This window comes from Nicotiana tomentosiformis, chromosome 9 (genome assembly GCF_000390325.3).
Source record: "Nicotiana tomentosiformis chromosome 9, ASM39032v3, whole genome shotgun sequence".
Taxonomy (NCBI): Eukaryota; Viridiplantae; Streptophyta; class Magnoliopsida; order Solanales; family Solanaceae; genus Nicotiana; species Nicotiana tomentosiformis.
The window spans coordinates 1,112,706-1,119,552 of NC_090820.1; positions in this window are offsets into that span (position 1 = coordinate 1,112,706).

Sequence of the window (6,847 nt, forward strand, 5' to 3'; positions counted from 1 at the left end):
TGATGCACCACCAGTTTGTTTGACATCTTCAACTGTCATCTTATTTGTTATGGTAGATTCATCAAAGGTAACATCTCTGCTGAATATAATATTCCTTGTCTCTGGACACCATAAGCGGTATCCTTTGACTCCAGAAGTAATCCCCATAAATATAGCCTTCTTTGCTCTCGGATCCAATTTTGACTCTTTCACATGATAGTATGCAATTGAGCCAAACACGTGCAAAGAATCATAATCTACAGCAGGTTTTCCATACCATTTTTCAAATGGTGTCTTGCCATCAATAGCAGCAGATGGTAGACGATTAATGAGGTGGCATGCATATGTAATTGCCTCAGCCCAAAATTCTTTGCCCAAGCCAGCATTGGACAACATACACCGTACCTTCTCCAGTAAAGTCCGGTTCATACGTTCTGCCACTCCATTCTGTTGTGGTGTATTTCTGACAGTGAAGTGTCGGACGATGCCATCATTTTCACAGACCTTATTGAAATGATCATTTTTGTATTCACCTCCATTGTCTGTGCGAATACACTTGATCCTCCTGCCTGTTTGATTCTCCACCATCGTTTTCCATTTGAGAAAAATTCCCAACACTTCATCTTTCCTCTTCATTGTATACACCCACACTCTTCGGGAAAAATCATCAACAAAGGTTACAAAATAGTGCTTCCCACCCAATGAAGGTGTTTTGGAAGCACCCCAAACATCAGAGTGTACATAATCCAAAATGCCTTTAGTATTATGGATCGCTATACCAAATTTAACCCTTGTCTGTTTCCCTTTGACACAATGCTCGCAAAACTCCAAGTTGCAAGTCTTTACGCCTTTTAACAATCCTTGATTAGATAAAGCTTTCAAGGATTTTCCTCCAGCATGTCCCAAGCGCATGTGCCATAGCCTGGTTGCTTCTGCCTCTTTGTCATCACTGGATGTCACTGTTGCTGTCCCAATAACTGTGCTACCACGATAGCAGTACATGTTATTGTTCTTCCGATTGGCCTTCATTACCACTAGTGCACCGGAGCATATTCTCATCACTCCATTTTCGGCAATGATTTTGAACCCTTTTGATTCTAGGGCTCCCACAGAGATGAGATTCTTCTTCAAACCCGGTACATATCGAACATCTGTTAATGTTCTGATCATTCCATCATGGCTCCTTAATCTTATTGAACCAATGCCATATGAGGTAAGAGGGCTGTTATCCGCTGTGTGGATGACTCCATATTCTCCTTCTTGAAAATTCACGAACCAGTCCTTGTTGGGACACATATGGTAGCTACAAGCCGAGTCCATCAACCATATGTCTGATGATGTTGATAACTCTGTTGTAACTAATGAGAAGTCTGAATCATCACAATCAGCTACATTTGAATCCATAATGGCCTTTCCATTGTTATGTCTGGCCTTATTCTTCAACTTCGGACAGTCTTTCTTCCAGTGCCCCTTTTCTCGACAAAAGGCACATTCATCTTTGCTGGGTCTAGATCTCGACTTGGATCTTCCCTTCTTAGTCCTCGTTTGATTTTGAGGACGACCCCTCACAATTAGTGCTTCTTCTTCTCCGCCCTTCTGTTTTTCTCCCTTTCTTTGTTCATAGCTGTACAAAGCTGAACAAACTTCTCTGAGAGAAATTTCGTCATTTCCATGGAGTAGAGTAGTTTCAAGGTGCTCGTACTCATTAGGAAGTGACCCCAATAACATCAAGGCCAAGTCACCATCATCAAAAGTTGCATCCATATTTTGCAAATCTGTGACCAACTTATTGAAACTGGTGATATGTTCATTCATTGTGGTACCAGGAACATAGGTAAAGCGAAACAGTCTCTTCTTCATGTACAATTTATTTTGACTGTTTTTCTTCAAAAATTTATCCTCCAGTGCTTTCCATAATTTACTTGCAGAAGTTTCCTTTGTGTATGGATATTTCTGCTCTCTAGCAAGGTAGGATCGAATGGTACCGCAAGCAACACGATTGATAATTTTCCAATCTTCTTCTCCAATAACATCTGGCTTCTTTTCTTCAATGGCAAGATCTAGCCCTTGTTGAAAAAGAACATCTAGAACCTCGCCTTGCCACATCCCAAAATGTCCTGACCCGTCAAAAATTTCTACCGCAAATTTCGCATTTGACACAATTCTTGTCATAAGCGAAGATGCCAACGATGACGTATTATTGACACTTGATGTAGATTCTTCTTGTTTACTGTCTCCCATTTTGACACAAATATTATTTAGTAGCTGACGACACAAATCAAGATTATTTCCTTTCTGGTGTGGAAGATCAGACTAAGCTGCAACCACAGAGCATACTCAGATAGAACCTTGACTCAGTTACCAAGATAGATCTTTTCTGATGTGGAAGATCAGACTATGCTGCAACCACAGAGCATACTTAGACAGTACCTTGGCTCTGATACCAATTGTTGCGGAAGCCAAATGTATATAGTGTGAATGAGTCACAACTACTATACCAAAAATTATGACAACCACTAAATAATAAACAATAAGACAACAATAAAAGAACACCAGAATTTACGAGGTTCGGCCAATTTTGCCTACTTCCTCGGACACAATCAATATTTTATTCCACTCCAAAATTACAAGTGAAATAATACTAAAGAGAGAAGATACAAATGCCTTAAGAAGATAAAAGGCAAATGAGAGGTGTATTTAAATCCTAAACATTAGGCCTCCTTTTATAGGGTGAAATTCTCATTCAAAATTGTCATCCACCGATGTGGTACTTTTGCCAATTTCAACAATAATGAAAGAAAGAAAAACTCAATTTATTCCTTTATTCATATCACACAATGTTCTTTTCTTTTCCAAAAAACAAAAAACTCTCTATGGACTACTTAACCCACCATCAATATTTATTAACTATATTATAAGCATGTCCCGGGGGAAGGGGTGGGTGGGGGGCAGGGGCGAGGCAAGGGATGTGGGTGGTAAAGGGAGAATCAAGGGAGTCTCTAGGCTGAGAATTGGATCTTAGAACATTGGGATGTTGACGGAGAAATCTATAGAGTTGGTGAAGTTTCTCCAAAAGAGGAAGGTCAATATAGCTTGTGTCCAGAAGACTATGTGGGTGCGGACTAAGGCACGAAAAGCGGACGGGTTTAAATTATGGTACTTAGGAAGCGTGAAGGCAGTGGCGGCGCAACATATTCGGTGGCCTAAAGCGAAACTTTAAAAGGAGGCCTTAATTTTTTTTTAATAAAAATACTTCATAGATTGCTTTATTTGAAAATTATTTTTCTAACATATTGAGTTGCAAAATCAATAATTATTAGTCAGTTTGTTTAATATTTTGAGACATTGTTGATTTAAATAATATTTTATCAATTAAAATTTTGAAAACGTCTTTCATCTAAGGAACTATTAACACTATTCTATAAGTAATATAGGTATTTGAAAAAGAATTTAGTCTTTTATCTGGTTAATTATATCAATTAAAGTATCATATTCCATTACAATTAATTTTCTTAGCACTTTTAATTTAAAAAAATAAGTGTAGGCCATTAATACCTGAATGAGTATTATGTTTTAAGGAATATTCAAGATTTAAACAAATATAATAAAAGCTAAAACAATAGAACATGTTCTAGATGTTGATAATTCACTGCTTCAATTTGCTTATTGCGCTTTCGGAGTGAACAAAAAAGAATATATAATACATTGTCTGACACACCTCAAGCTTTCAATTTTTACAAAATAATAATGTTATTTGAAGAATGGGGAAAATGAGTAAAGTAAACTTTATTTTTTGAGAAAAAACTAAATAGAGAAGCAGAATTTGGGTTATATATCCTATTGAGTAAGTCAAATATAATCCAAAATAAAGTGTGCATTTACACACTAAGGTAAATGTGTTGATTTTATTACCTAATTTACCTCATAATTCACATCATTTATATACCCACCATCTGTCTTTCCTTTTTAATCAAAATTTATTTATTTTTTAATTAAAAAACTCCTATAAACATAGTCCCTACTATTAGTAATTATTGAAAAATAGGGCCTCCAAATTTGGGGGCCTAAAGCACTTACCTTAGTGGCTTATGCTTGGAGTCGGCACTACGTGAAGGGTAAAAATGAAGTAGGTATTTTGGTGGACAGAAAACTTGGGGAGTTAGTGGTGGAGGTTAGACGGGTGAACGATAGGTTGTTGGCTATTAAGTTAGTTGTTAGAGGGCTTACTTGAAACGTTATTAGCCACTACACACCTCAAACGAGTTTGGATGAGAAGGTTAAAAGATGCTTCTAGGAGGTTTTGGACGAGGTTGTGCATGGTATTCTGCTTCCAGAGAAGATATTTATATGAGGGAATTTCACTGGCCATATCGAGACAACTGTCGGGGATATATGACGAGATGCATGGCGGTTCCGATTTCGAGGTTAGAAATTGAGGAGGAACTTCACTAATGGATTTTACTAAAGCCTTTGATTTGGTGGTAGCGACCTCTAGTTTCCAGAAGAGAGAGGAGCGCTTGATCACCTTCCAAAGAGTGGTGGCCAAGACCCAAATTGAAGCATATCAAATTTATTAGGTGTTCAAAAGAGTACCTTTTTGTTGTGAATATTTTTGTGTGGAGGTTGTGGAAAAGTTTTGGTAGCAACCACGCCGTGGTGGGTGGTGGAGGAGGATGGTCACTAGAGGTGGTGACCACAGGCAAGGGCAGGAAATATTATTAAAGACCTGATACGATTCTTATCAACATAAAATGGTTAATTTACGCAAATGTTACTTTTTTAGGCCACGGTTTAAATTTTGTCCTATTTAGAAAGTTGTGCTAATATAATCATTTGGGAGATTATACCTTTTCAGATTATGTTAGACTCTGATCTAATATTTGCTCGAAAATTTTTTGACTTACTCACAATATATTAGATTGTGGCTTAATGTTTATCATGAGATTTTCAGTTTGCTCAAAAAGAAATTAAATCGAGTTCTAAAAGTTCAATCGGTTGTACATAAAATAAAAAAATAAGAATATTTAATAAACCGTTAATATGATAAGGGACAATAATTAACAAGTCAACAACTATACTTTAGTCCCAAATAAATTGGGGTCGATGATATGAATCCTCATCCCTTTTATTAAGCTTAATTCATATCATTCTCATTACCAAAATAAAATAAAAGTGCAAATGTGCAAGTAACACACACACACACACACACACACACACACACACGTGCAAATGTGCAAGTAACACACACACACACATACACACACAATATATATATATATATATATATATATATATATATATATATATATATATATATATATATATATATATATAGGTATCACTTATATGAATTTTTTTCTTCTATTGTGTCATATCTTTAGCTAAGTCTGCATTGGTTCCAAGAATTTGGAGATCTTTCGGGACAACTTGCTTCCATATGATTTTAGGTCTAACTCATCCCCTTTTAATACTTTTCCTCACCATTGTTTTACAACTATGGATCGGTACATATGTAGGCTGACACAAGACATGACCAAACTGTCTCAAGCGACATTCTGTCATTTTATCATCAGTGTATGTTAATTGTACCTTTTGGAGAATATGATCATTTTTAATCTTATCTAATCTTGTGTGAGCACATATGCATCTAAAAATTTACATTTATGCACTTCTTGTAGATAAGTTAAACTTTAGCAACCCAACATTCACTAACATATGACATAGTCGGCCTTATAACTATTCTGTAGAACTTACTTTTCACCTTAGTTGACATTTTCTATCACATAACACCACAGTAGTATTTCTCCTTTTCAATCATATGGTTTTAATCATGTGGGTAACATTTTCATCTATCATTCCATTATCTTGAAACAACGATTCTAGATATTTAAATTGTTTGCATTTTAACATTGAAAACTCTATCTAGTCTCACCTTAAATTTGTTCTTCTCATGCTAACTAAACTTGAGTGCATGTACTTAGTCTTACTTCAACTTAGCTTAAACCCATCACTCTCTAAGGTGTTTCTCCATAGCTCAAGTTTTTGATTGACACTTTGCTAGTTTCGTCAATTAGCACAATATTATCAACAAATAGCATGCACCATGGGACTTCATCTTGTATTTTGTTGGTTAGCTCATTCATAACTAGGATAAATAAATAGGGCCTTAATGCAGAGCCTTGATGTGAACCCATCATTACGAAAAGCTTTGTTGCATCTCCTACCACTATTTTCACGCTAGTGACAACTCCTTCATACTTGACTTTTATGACATTTATATATTTAATATGAATTCATTTCTTCTCTATCATCTATCAAAGAAAGGGACTATAAACATTCAAATTTTATTGAATCTTGACATTATAAAATTTGGTCTTATTTCCAAAATACAAAGATATTGGACCAAATCAAGATTAAATTGTTCAAGTCCCAAACATGAATTCAAACTAGAAGTCCAATTTTATTTGGGTTATTCCGTTGAGTTGGCCTCCAAAAGATAAGCCAATTTTATTAGTGTAACGACCCGGTCAGTCGTTTTAAATGTTGTAGCCCTGTTCCCCTATTTACTACTTATTTTATGCTCAATTATTGTTATGTGATTTGTTGAGGTAGTTCGTTTGGCTCCGGAGATGTTTCGGAATAAATTGGGACACTTAGTCTCAAGGTTGGAAACTTGAGTTGAAAAAGTTAGTCGGATATTGACTTATATATAAATGACTCCGGAATAGAGTTTTGATGATTCAGATAGCTCCGTATGGTAATTTTGGACTTGGGAGTATGTCTGGATATTGATTTGGAGGTCCGTAGTTGATTTTGGCTTGAAATGGCAAAAGTTGAAAAATTAGGAGTTTGGAAAATTTAGAATTTT